General features: G+C 51.0%; 1 protein-coding gene across 1 annotated transcript in view; it reads right to left on the reverse strand.

Annotated features, from left to right (window-relative positions):
* FAT2 (FAT atypical cadherin 2) overlaps positions 1-10,327 on the reverse strand; it is a gene marked incomplete at its 3' end in the record, with an annotated part of 57,492 nt that extends 47,165 nt beyond the window's left edge. The window contains exon 1 of the mRNA XM_010131061.1: positions 10,272-10,327. The remainder of the gene's footprint in view (positions 1-10,271) is intronic.
* Positions 10,328-13,208: the final 2,881 nt, after the last annotated feature.

Genomic DNA, 13,208 nt, shown 5'->3' on the forward strand with positions numbered 1-13,208 from the left:
TGTATGCATGCTGCGTGTGCGTGTGTCTAGTAGGAGAGGGGAGCAGGAAAAGTCACATACAATTTAGAGTAGAATAAGACAGCAGAATAAAACAGTAACAAACTCTGTGCTGTTCCATGAAGAGCAGAATTAATGAAGACGATCTCTTTGTATCTGGGCTAATTGACTTTTTAATTGAATTGTACTGAAATGGCAATGTGAACTCATCTCTTATAAGACATCAGAGAACCCACAAGGCAGAGACATTATGAACTCCACAACCACAAGAAAAGCTGGAGCTAGAGCACATGCCTTCTTGGGCACCAGCAATTCCATATGGGAGGATAACCTTGAGCAAGGAGTGGGTTTTCTGGCATTTAATAAGATGCAAACTCTCTTCTGAATCTCTCCTGGAATGTCCTTAACCTCAGTCTTGCCTGTAGATTTCCTGACATCTAACAAGGGCTTCACTTACACTGCTGTTTTTTCCTCTGTGGGGGCATTAGCAGTGTTTTACTCCTCTGTCCAGCTAATTATTTTGCAAAACCTGTCATGACCTCATATTTCTGAGAGCTTTGCTCTCAATTACAAGCCAGGCTGAAAGCAATCAATGGCTTCAGCAGTTATTATAAGGGATGGAGAGTAACTACGCACATGGGGCATGAGACAGAAGCCTCATTTCCTCTGGAAATGATCTGAAATTTTGAAAGGTGCAACCAAAAGTTGGGGAGAATTTTCTAGGAGGCATCACTATCAGCTTTTGGAGTCCAATAGTTTCTCTTTGTGGTGGGACTCAAAGCCCAAGCATTAGCACAGAGAACCCGTCATGTCCTCTGACAGCAACTGCCAGTGCTCTGAGACGTGATATTTCATCACCTTTAATACTCCATGTGCATGGACAGTTTCTATACTGATATAACTGAGAAAGCCCATCATGGTCTGAACAGTTCCACACAAGCCCATGTTTGTCCTCCCTTATTTTATCCTTTGATAAAAGAATGAGATGGAGAGGATTGGTGACACTAGTGTCCTTCAAGAGTTGGCCTATTCCAGCTGAGTGTCCTGGGAAAGCTCACAGCTTCCCACCCCAAGACTGGAAACCATCACCTAATACTTGTAGCCTGCAGTTTCTTCTTTAGTAGGGTGCACTGGGAAACAATGACACGGTGGGTGTCTTGTTTCTCTTTCTACAGCATGGTGTTAATGTAATTTGAAGAGTGATAGATCTCCCAGGACATAGTTGTACAGTCCCTGCTCTGTCTCCTGCTTCTGGGATCATTTACACCACATTCACTATGCACAACCATCCAGAAGCGGGACTGGGACATTTACAAAGGCCGTGGTGAAGCTCAGCAGAAAAATGGGGCATGGTCTGAAGAGAGAGCAAATCTAGTTACCTACTGCCTTGGCTCAACTTCAGGGAAAGTCCCACTGAAACCACCCCTGGAAGGTGTCAATAATCAGCAGAAAAGAGGTGGGTTCCTACAGCTCTTGTGCTGAGGGTGGGAAAGATGTTTATAACATGAAAATGTCATAAAATCAAGACCTTAAAATCCCAGATGTAGGTGGCTGCCAAGGAGGGGCAGCACTGCCAAACTTAAGGGTCCTTCCAGTGGCATTCAAGGATGTTCATGTAGAAATCCATGTAGAAATTGGATGAAATTAACTGCACCTGCAACAGATCTTTCCTGTAGATTCAGAGAAATATTTCTACTGGTTTTCTGAGCTGTGCTACTCCACGTCCTTGTGCTGACAGTAATTAGTACATGATCCATGAGACCCACCACGAGGGCCATACCCATTTCAGGGCTGCCACATCAGCTGCAAGCATTACACACTCAAGCGCCCTCACCTACCTCTGGTCTTGCCTCTCGTGGGATCAGTTATTTCTGCTCCTGAAAGCTCTCTGTTTCTCTGTTTCATGGCTCCCCTGGGCACAGATGCTCTCCTGGAGCTGGTTGCACGTGGGGAGGCCGATGTGTTGGAGAAAGCTGATCAGTGGGATGGAGTGAGGAAGGTAAGGCATGATCCCAAATGAGGGAAATACCAGGGCATCATTATGTGGTGATTCAACCTGGTCTCCTAATCATGAGGGGAGGATCAGAGAGCCTCGAGGGGCTTTGCCCTCAGTCCTGTAGATGCAACCTCCCCACAGAGTTAATAAACATGCGGGGTGTCTCTAATCAGAGCCTAAGCGCGCGTCTAAATTTAACATCCAAATTGTGATCCTCTGTCAAAGGCATGCCCAAATCTGTTGGTCTGAAATGAAGGAACAAACACAGCACTGAGGTTCAAAGTGTGTGCGTGGGGAGGCTGTGGAGATGGGGGATCAGTGCAGGGCATGGCTACTTCTGCCGGCTGGGGTGAGTGGCTGGGGCGTGAGCTGGGGTGGGATAGAATCTGTGACACGTATAAGAAAGAAAAAAAAAATGATCAGCTCTGGTTACAATGATTAGATGTCTCTTTGTCTGGCTTTCTTACAGTGTATGATTGACCTTCTGGGGGTCTCCTGTGATGTGTAGGCTGTTGTGTTTGTCAGCCACATAGCAGAGAAGGGCTGCAACCTGCCAGGAGGCAGGTGTGGCCCCAGCCCCACCTTTCGATTCCCTTCAAGGGGAGCGTTTAAACACAGCAAGAACCCAAAACACAAAACAAGGCGAGTGCTGAGTGCACCAAAAGGAGTATTCCCCTTGCTAGCTGTGGTGGGGGCTTGGTCCAAAGTTTTGGGAGCAGAACATTTTAATGGGAAGAGAAGGACAACTCTTCCCTTACCGCTCTTTTGCCAGCATGCATTCCAAACTCTCTTTCTTTCACTCTCTTTCCCACCTCCCTCCACTCTCTGTCCCTTTTTTCCTTCACTACAAGATACATACACACACATCCCAGGACAGGCACTGATCAAAATCATCCCCAAGCACATCACCATCTTTGGAGGCTACAAGCACTAGGAGCTGGGGGGTGAAGGGAGATGTCCTTGGTTGTTCAAATAATCAGTGATGGGACAGTTTAATGGTGGGTCATTGGGGAGTAGAGACAGAGAGTAAAGGAAGTAAATCATGCCTGCAGCTGAGGCAATGTCCTCACAGCTGCCTACCAAATAGGATCAACCAGAAAGCAGCCCTTGAGTTTTTAATGTCAGAAAGTCACAGATTAAAAAGGATGCTTCTTGTACAGGCAGCGAGCCACGCCTGTGGGATGTTTTGATTCCCAGTGCTGAAATAACCTGTGCACACTCTGTGCGGGGGGGCTGGGCTGCTTGGTTAATGTTTGCCCTCTCCTCTGCCACAGCAATGCTGATGGGAATTGGATCCTTTTCCATTTGGTGCCTTGCTCAGTTTTGGTGAGTTCCCCGCTGGTTGCTCACAAAGCTGGGCATGTGGGGTTTGAATTCTGTGGGGAGATGGGTATTTTTTGAACAATTTTCTTGGGCTTTGAAAAACAAACCAACCCATCCCTTCCCAAGCTGTGGCACAAAACTGTTCCTGTGATCTTGGCAGCATTTCTTTGAATGGGATGTTGAATCCGGGCTAGCAGCTGGCCCTGTCCTTGGATATCCTGTTCCTGCATTCAGTTGTGCAGTTGCTGCTTGGGTTTGCAGCAAAGCAGAAGAAATAAATCCTGGAGGTACTACATAAAGCCAGAAACTAATGAAAAGAGCCCCTGAAGTTACGGCGTTTCCTCCCTCAGTGTGTCTCGGGGTTTTCCAGTGCCTGTGGATGGTTTTCTTAGGGCTGAAGTTTGCAGAACTGTGTTCTGCACCAGCCTGCTTGGAGACTCTCTTTTTGCGGGTACAGCTTTTTGCTGGACTTGCAGATTCCACCAGGGCATGGTTGGGCTGTTCCTTCCCCATCTCAGCTTTCCAATCTCCAAATGACTTGGATAGACCTTTGGAAATTGTTTCCAGATTGCTAGACAGCCTGGAGCAAGGCGGCTGATCGTTTAAAACCTGGTGCGCGTGCCTTTTACAACTGAGGTCTGCCCTTGCTCGGAGCAACCTGTGAAATGCTGCTCTTGTCGCGCAGCGAGGGGCCCATGGGCAGTGCCCAGACCCTGTGCCGTAATGATCTCATGGTGCAGCTCTGTTCCTGGTGATAAAGCGGCTGTGTGCAGACAGGGTGGGCTGTACTGGGGGCTGCTCAGCCATAAAGTTGTGGAAAGCCATGGATTAATGAGTGTAACACTGTATGTGGAGCAATGACTCTTTCTTGGACCACCTGGTGTGGCAAGGGGATCACACACAGGTCCTTGAGCAGAATAGATATAGTCCTACAAGCACCATGGAGATGCTCATCCCATCATCTGCCACCTGGGCCAGGTGATGCCTTAACCCTGGGGAGTTTGGATACCCTGGGGAGCTTGAACCAGCAGCCTCTAAGGGGGTGCTGGGAGAACAGAGACCGTCTTCAGAGAGTTTGGAAGAAGCCTGAGACTCATTGACTTGTGTGGGGCAATCTGGGCCCCAGGTTGTTAGGCCTGGCTTGGTGCTTGGACACGCTTTTTCTCTTCTCAAGCTGCACTGCTGCAGCGGCTGGTAAAAAATGTTTCATTCTGAGGCAGTGCTGCCTTCCCTGGGTCTAGCCTGCCGCAGCCAGTGGACCTGTGAGGAGTCATACTAGGACCACCATTCAGGGCTGACAGTGGAAGCATGGTGGGACACTGTCCCTGGAGTGGTGAAGGCAGATGTGCAACAACACATGGATTAATTGCACAGGAGAAGAAAGAATGGAATGATTTTCCACATGGGAAGGACGGCTGGGAAGTATTTAGTTACTCTGATGTCCAAGTCCTCCTTCCCCTGTACAGCTGAATCCTTTTGCTGCTACCTTTATCACCATGCTAATTGTTCATAAATTGGATGCTTAGACTGGACTGGCTCTGAGGGCATTTCCTCCTCACCATCTTACTGTGGCCCCCCCCAGCCAGCTGCTCACTCCTTTCTCCCTTGGACATCGTGCCCATTGCCCCATCCTCATGGCTTTGCCCGTGCCCTGCGGCTTTACCCGCTGCCCTGGTTCGCTCCTCCTCTGAAGCAAGCAGGCGCTACGTGTCTTTGCCTCCAAGCCATTCTTTGTCCCTAAGCAAGACATCACCTTGTACCTGAAGCTGACGGGTTTCTCTTGTCACCTTCCCATCTGCAATGTGCATTTCTGTCCTATGCTTCGTGAGGCACCCAGGAAGAGCCTGACTTTGTACAGCTGCCAACATCTAAGCTCAGCTCAGATATGTCACATAGCTGAGGTTTCTCTGTCATTATTGTAAGTCTCCAGGAGCTCGTCTGTTAGGCACGGGAGAACTTGAACAGGCTTGAACTCCCCACAGGGTTATAAGGGTCAGTGATCTTTATCTGTCTTGGCATTGCAACATTCTAGAGCAAGAGTTAATTACACAGCTCCAGAGCTGTGGAGCCCTCAGAGGGGGTCTGGGGTTGCTGGAGTAGGCCTGGGGGGTGAGGGAATCTTGTAGCACCGCTGCCTTGCACAGATAACCAGGGAAGCGTTGAGGGGTGGTAACTATCTCCTTGGCCAAGGATGGCAGCTAGGACAGCCAGGAGACGGAGGAAACAGCAGATCCTGCTGGTGGCTTTGATGGGAATGGGGTACCTGCTGCTGCGAAAAGAAACAACCCTGGGGCTGGAGATGGCTAGTGCCAGTGGGAAGGGGGCTCTGTGGGAGCTGCTCACCAGGCAGCGTGTGAGGGGCCCAGGGGCTGGGCACTGTAGTGCGGCTCCCAAACATGTTGGCACAAGAGCCCGCTGCAGCGTGCCAGGTGCTTGTATGAATGTGCCCCAACTCTGCTGCTGCTGGGACTGTGCGCCTCTCTCTAGGATTGAGCTCCCGTGGAGCTACATACCTCAGTCACTGCAAACTGACTAGCCCAGCAAAAGCTGTGAGAGCCCACCAAGGGACTCTGGTCTCCTTCTTGACTGCTTTCTTCTGCCAAAACTCACAGGGAGCCTTTCAGGTTTTCCTCATGCTTGGGACACAGATTACCTTGTGCTGATAATCACTCCCCTGTCTGCAAACCGCTGAGGGAAGCTGGCGTATGGGACCACATTCTCAGTCCTCTCTGCTACGTTTTGGATCCACTGGCCAGTTTCAGCCAAATTTAGCCAGATAGGTAAAGACTTGAAAGGAGTTAGGTTTGCACACGCTTGTGAAAAGAAGCAGGAGAGAGGAGAGAAATCCAAATTAGGACTCCCAGCTGGAAGAAAAGTCTCTAATGGGAGCCCAACCCAATTATTAGACATCAGAGAATCCACACAAGAGAGAGCGCCCCAGGCAACCAAGCTTCATGAATTCTGCTGCTCACAAAACAGCTGTTTGTTTAGGTGCTGCAAAGCCTGTGAGATCCTTTCTGGGATCCCAGCACACAACTCCCATCTGATGCCCCCCCACAAGCTGTGAATCCAGACTGGGCTCAGCTCCCAGCCCAGTCTGGAGAGAGGAGCTGCTCTGCCTGGTGTTCAAAGGGGCTCTGACCCTGAGCTGTTTGACACCATGAGTCCTCAACTGCACATATCTCAACCTGGACGTTTGCAACGAAGACAGCGGCCACATCACCTGAGTGTCAGTAGCCCTCCAGTGCCTTTCCGCGATTCCCTGTGGGGACATACGTTACCCTACGATGTTGCCCTACGATCTGCAAAATTTGTTGGGAAGGAATCCAAGGGCATCTTGGCATGAAGAGCTGGATGAGGAACTGTGTACCCAGCTGGAGGCAGGTGAGGAGCCCTGGTGCTCAGCAAGATGTGAACCACTCTACTTCTCCTGGCCCTGCAGCACAGCTCTGGCCCCCATGCCTCCTCCCTCACTTCTTTCTCTCCTACCAGGCAATTGTCACTCACCCACAGACCTGTCCCTGCACTGATATGAAGATCTTCTTCTCCTGCCCAGCACCCTGCTGGTCTTTCCCTTCTGGCGCCTGGAGGTGGGCACGGAGAGCAGCTTTCTGCTCTGCCTCCAGCCCCCTTCACTCTGTTGCCATCTGCCTGCCTTTCCCGTGTCCGGAGGCAGCGTAAGGACACAGAGGACAGAGAATGAATGAGATGGTCAGGGCACGAACCTCCCTCCTTAAAAGGATGGCTGGCCAGGATGCCAGGAGCTGTACCACAGAATTTTCTGCAGCAGACATTATTGAACACAAATACCTGCAAGCGAATAGCAAACCTTCAGCTCCCAGACCTGCCTGTCCTCCGGACACCCGTCTGCTGCAGCCCACCTCCTCTGCTGGATCCACACTGCCACACAAGCTGATGCAAAGCCAGCCCCTGGCCAGGGGAGCTCAGGGTTTCACTGGAGAAAAGATTAACCCCATGTTTGCCCAGCCTGGCCTCATTGCCACAGCATGTCTTTGTCCGCTCTTGTTATGCTCCGAGCATGAGGTGCTACCTCCCACTCCAGACTATCTGCTCGGAATATCTTTCTGAAAGCTCTCACCATTGCATCACCTCTGGGGAGCAGGCAGCTGTGTGCGGACGCTGCTTCCAGCACCTGTGACAACCAGACACCTGGCTGGGCATACAACGTCCCTGTCAGCCTGAGCCGTACGGAGTACCTCCTCCTGGCAGAACCAGCCTGTCCCGGGCTGCCTGAGTCACAGCATCTATCCAAGGTACAGCCAGGTCAGCCCAAGAGTCCCACAACGTAACATCAAACAGGCGCGCTTGGCCATCTCTCTGTAATTTCTCTCCCAAAATGGCCGGTTCTGGTTGCTTACTGGGGGAGCACAAGAAACAAGGCACATGTAATGTGCTCCTTCTCCTGCTTTCTAGCATCAATGCAAGTACCTGGTTGTTCTTGGGCTGTTTCACAACCTCCACTGGAGCTTTCCATTCCAAATGTACCAAAAATTCGTTTGAAGCCAAGTACACTTTTGGCCTCTGCAATATCCTGTGGCAATGTGTTCCAGAATTTAATTATGTCCTCCGTGTGGAGGGAAAAAAAACAACGAAAGAAAACCAAACCAAACTTCCTTTGGTTTGTTTCGAACCTGCTGCTCATTCGTTTCTGAGCTACGAGCCCTCCTGACAGTCCTTGCAGCCTGCCCCTCCCTGCAACTCCTTCTTCCAAGAATTAGGAAAGTTTCTTTGCTAATAAACTGGTACCAGCCCCATCACCAAGGAAAAAGTGTGGTTGAGAGAAAAAAATTGCTTGCTCAGCACATCAGCTTACTAATAGACAATGGAGCATCAGTGCTGCCAACCCAGTTAAAAAAAAAAAAAAGGTATTTAATCCTCTTATGCTCGTGCATGATACAGAAGACAGCCCGCTACTGCTGGAGGTGCAGCTGCGCTTGCATATTCCACACACAGAAGAAACAAAGCAAGGTGTACGGAGCAGGGAATGCCATTGCTGCAGCACGGAGGGAGCTGGAACGATCCTGCAGGACTTGCCTCGGAGCAGTTGGCAGGAGCGTAGGATGCAAAATGCATTAGTTCCTAACAGATGTTTGGTTCCAGGTGCTATGGCTCCTTTGAACTCTCCCTTCGTACATGAGTGATGCTTGTTTGTTTGGAGGGCTGGGAGACGCACTGGTTTCTGTGAGCATTAGGATTTGAAATCTGTTCGTGGTGGAAGATGTAGCTCAGGGAAAGGCTCGGGAGAGGAGCAGATCCTGGACAGGACATGTGGGCTCACTTTTGCGGTGTTACGGAGCGCTTAGAGCACAACGAGCAGGTAGGGAGAGGCAGAGACTGAAGCCCCTGGCAGGATTAGAAACCTCTTGCCTGCTCAGTCCCTTAGGAACCCCAACCATTTATCAGGCAGGCGGATGTCCCTGAACTGCTCCCGATAAGGTGAGGTGTGCTGCATATAAGGAGACGATAAGGGTGCACAATACTGAGTGTGGTGATTTTGCCTCCCCGAATACCGAGACAGCCCAGCCTTCCTCAGGAGCCTGATACAGACTGTTTGCTTTCCGTCCTGAGGTTCCGATAACCTCCCAGGTCTCTCTAGCTGACAGCCTGGATTGCTGTGGCAGCTCCCTACACATCCCATGTCCGCTCTTCGCCCGTCTGAGTGCTGGAGCACGGGCTCCGTGCCCTCCTGCCTGCATCCAGGGCACCATGGGCAAAGTGGAAGCCCACCAGCCACAGCCCTGCCTGCCCCAGCAGACCCTGCCTGGCTCTGGCCACCTCTCAGCCCGACTTTCCACGTGCCTGGAAACTCTCAGCCCTTCGCAGCAGCAAACCCAAGTGAGCGCCAGTTTTTTTCTAAGAGTTTTGTCCAAAGCAACCCCTGTCGTGTGAGGGCTGATCTTTGCTCCTCTGGAGTGCTGCACTCCACCAAGTCTGCTTTTAATTCCCCTGGGAGGCTGATTAGCTGATAACTGCTGTTTGGAAGGGCCCTGTTTGCTCCAGGTGCCCAGGTCTCCCTCCCTCCCTGTCTTTTCCCCTCTTTTCTCAGCGCCGCATGTGCACGTGAGGAATAATTCCTGCCTGCCCTCAACTGGGGCTGGATTTCCTCTGGGTTTTTGTCTTATTTTGCCATCGGGCACCTGAAAGCGAACAACGTTGCACCAATGCAAACACGCACACGTTTACATACGCGCTCCCATGAGAAATGGGGATGGTGGCTCTCGCTTCAGCTCCCTGGCCCTGCTGCCTGTCACGGAGGAGGACCAGGGCGAGCAAGGAGCTCCTGCCTGGCCACACACCAGGGCCAGTATCATGCACATGCTTGGGGATCCCAAAGGCACAGCCAAGTTCGCAGTACCAATGGAAGTGGCTTAATGAAGGCGGGGACAGAGCTCAGAGCTGTACCACCTCACCCTGGTTGGTGAGGTTGTATAGAGCCAACAACCGAGCCTGGACGCCATCACTGCTCCTGCAGCAGCGCATCCTTTTACTCCAGCACAAGCGCACTCTCTGCAGAAATCCTGCCCCATGCAGGCACCTGGAGCTCTTCTCTCAGTCCCTCCTGACCTGCCTTGCTCAGCAGCGTGGCTTTGCCTTTGCTACCTGGAGCCCACCTGCTTGCACTGGCTGCAGCGTGCTAAAGTTCCCCAGCTAAGACCAGATGCAAACTGTGCAAAAAACAGCTGAAGCTTTTCCTGGCTCCTTCTGTGACTCCTAATGCTAGCGCTGCCAGGGCTCTGCTGGCATTGGAAAGGCTCTCCCTTTGCATCCCGAAGCCCTGTCTTTAGGATAAGGCTGTTTCCAGCAAAAGTTACTCACGTGGGAAAGCAGTTTCATGGCTAAACCTCTGCAGCCTCCATGCCTTCCACCATCCAAGCTGTGCAGACTGCTCCCTGAGTCATTTCAACTTCCCACAGCAGCAAGCAGCGTGCCTTACCTGTTGCAACAGGAGAGGGACCTCTCCTGAAGTTTACTGCCTCTCTGCTCTTGCCGCTGAAAATCCTGTCCCGCAGCAGCACCTTGCTGGTGGCCGGGGGTCCATGGTGGTTGCAAATCAGAGGAGATAGCTCAGAGAAATTCCTGCAAGAAGGGGTTTTGCTGGCTGAAACTCCGGCAGCACAGGTTGAGAGCAGCGAGGGAGAAAGTTGCGGGAGGTGGAACTCCCTCGCTGAAGAGCCAGCCCTTCCGTGACGGACTGGAGGAGGAGGAAGAAGAGAGGCATCGCCCGCTCCCTCACTGGAGAAGTGAACTTGTGCGTGTGTGTGTGTGTCAGAGCTGCTGGGCAAGGACCCAAGCCTTAGAGCCAAATAATTGCGGAGCTTTTTACTGTTAGATTAACTTGTATTGCCATGAAATCCAGGACCTCAACTGCGAGAAGGGTGGGGGAGCACAGAATATGTCAGGTAAATCCCTCCAACACACCTGAAAAACCCAAGGATTGGTTTTAACCAGCTGCCAGGTGGGTGTTGCAAGGAGGGATGGGGAGAAGGGGGTGGGGGAAACCTGAATCTGCCCTCAGAGCAGCTGCGTGTGGAGAAGCACTTTGAAGGTTGTTGTTGTTTGTGTTGGGGGAGCCACCAGAAACCCCAACCGCTGCCAAAAAGCCGCAGGGTGCTCGGCGCTGTACAGGCAGGGGATAAAAAGATGGTCCCTGTCCTGAAACGGCAGGAGGCAGAGAAAAGAGAGGGAGGGAGCAAGGAGAGACAGCAGCGCAGGAAGACCAAACGTTGTACCGGAGCTTTGGGGGATTTTTCTCTGCAAAGAGCATCCCAGCTCTGGAGGTGCTGTTCAGCGCAGGACCGAGGGAAGGGACACAGCCCCTGCTGGGGGAGTTCCTTGTCACATTGGCTAAAGCATGGGCAGACTGTGGGTAGCTTCAGCCCTCTTTGTCGCAGTCCCCTTCCTCCTCCCCACCTCCTTTCCCCCCCAAACCTCAGTAAACACGAGCGTCCCCCCTTCGGACTGCAGTGGGATTTGAACAGATACAGGGGTAGGTCTGAACGTGGGAAATCAGTGTTCAGGTTTAGCGGAAGTTTCCCCCCACCGTGGTGCTTTTTTCCAGAGGAAATGACCAGAAAGCTTCCTGTTCAGTTAGAGGGAAACAAGAATATGAAAACTGGACAATTTTAACTTCAAACTGTCTGAATAGGTATTTAACTGCTCCTTCCGAGGCTCTATGCAGGGCAGTTGAGCTCAGGAGTGGGTAGGGGAGAGGGACAGACCCCATCAGCATCCTGTCTGAGGAAGAGTGGTTGGTGTGAGCTTGCACCTTACTAGTCGCCAGCAAATCCCCCAGGACAATAAGTTATGAATCCTTCACCCCAACACACAGCTTTGGCTGGAACTTGTCTCAAACTCACACTGCTGAATTAAATCACAGGACACGAATATATGGGAAAATCCATGCAATTTCATGGTGCAAAGCCAAAAATATGTGAAGAGGTTGTCCCATGGTGTATTGGACTACTTGAGGTTGTTGATGGAGCACAGTGAGAGCAATCTGGTAAATTGACCAGAAAAAGCAGTTTTGATGGAATCAGAATTGCTCAGCATTTTAGATTAAATGTAGTGAAGTTTGTACCAAGAATGAGAGAGGAAATTTGCACGGCAAGGTGAGACCGAATGATCTTCCTGGGGTCACCCTGGGACAGTGCTGGGCTGGAAACTGATCTGCTAGCTTCTGTGCTGCAAATGGTTTTGTTGGGTGTTCTCACAGCATCTTAACTCCTCTTGGACCATGACTTTGATTTCAAGTTCGTCATGGCCTTTCAGAATCGGTTTGAAGTGAGTGAGAAGACAGCATAAATCTAGTTGGATTTACACGTGCAGCTTGTCCATTTTTTCCAGCAGTTTAGTCAGACGAATTGTAGGGGAACATGTAGGGAAGTTTCGAGGAACGTAAAAATTATGGTAAAAGTAATAATACCTTGAAGTTGCAAATCAGCTCCTCTTCTTTAAGCTGTCTCATGAAAGGAGACCAAGTGATCAGTAATGGCAATGGGAGGCGCGTTTGGGAGGAGTGAAAGGGAAAGTTCCTTCACGCAGCTGCGTCTCGCAGCCGTGGAAGGCGAGAAAATCAGGTATTGGTGGCTGGATTTCAGTGGGGCTGAGGCAGGGCTCAGAACAATACTTGTATTATATTTAGACATACCAAGGTACAAGTGAGCAAACCTCTGGCTTCAGGGCATCAGCTGATTGCTACAAGAACCAGCATTTCCCTGTGCTTGGAGCCTTTCACAACTAGCCAGGCACTTTGTTCCTTTCACCTGCATCCTGGAGACACTGGGCTTGGGCTAGCAAGGTGTGAACTCCCAGCTAGCAAGACTAGCAGTGCTGATCTTCAGCAAGGCAAGGGACTATCCTGCCACCCACAAAGACAGCTCCCCTTTTCGGACTGTCTCGTCGCTTTTCCAGGTGGTCACAGAGGTCCTCCTTCAGTCTCTTTTCTCTGCTGTGCTTTGCTGATGAAATGCTGTTTGAGGAAGCTGGTGCTCATGGAAGAGCCGTGTATCCGGCAGACCCTGCAGAAAAGCTGGGTGCGAGCTGGGGGTGGTTATAACCCGATCCCCTTGCAAAACATGTACAAATGCCCAGTGCATGCAAAAGCTACTGACAACTCCACCTCATTGCCAGCAGATATGGCACCAGGTGGCACCAGGTTGTCCTTTCCGTGGTAGCGGCAGAGCATGGCACCAGGTCTCGTTTGCTGCAGAGGATTAGTTTCAGTTCTCAGAGAAGACTTTGCTCCCTGGCTATGGAGCAGAGAACCATCATATTAGCTGAACAAGTGTAGTTGGGAAAAACTAAGAGACAGGCTTTGGGGTGGACGTAAGTGAAGGAGGATTTGATTTGCCAGAAGCTTGCCTTTTTTTCT

This window comes from Buceros rhinoceros, unplaced genomic scaffold (genome assembly GCF_000710305.1).
Source record: "Buceros rhinoceros silvestris isolate BGI_N320 unplaced genomic scaffold, ASM71030v1 scaffold11272, whole genome shotgun sequence".
NCBI lineage: Eukaryota > Metazoa > Chordata > Aves > Bucerotiformes > Bucerotidae > Buceros > Buceros rhinoceros.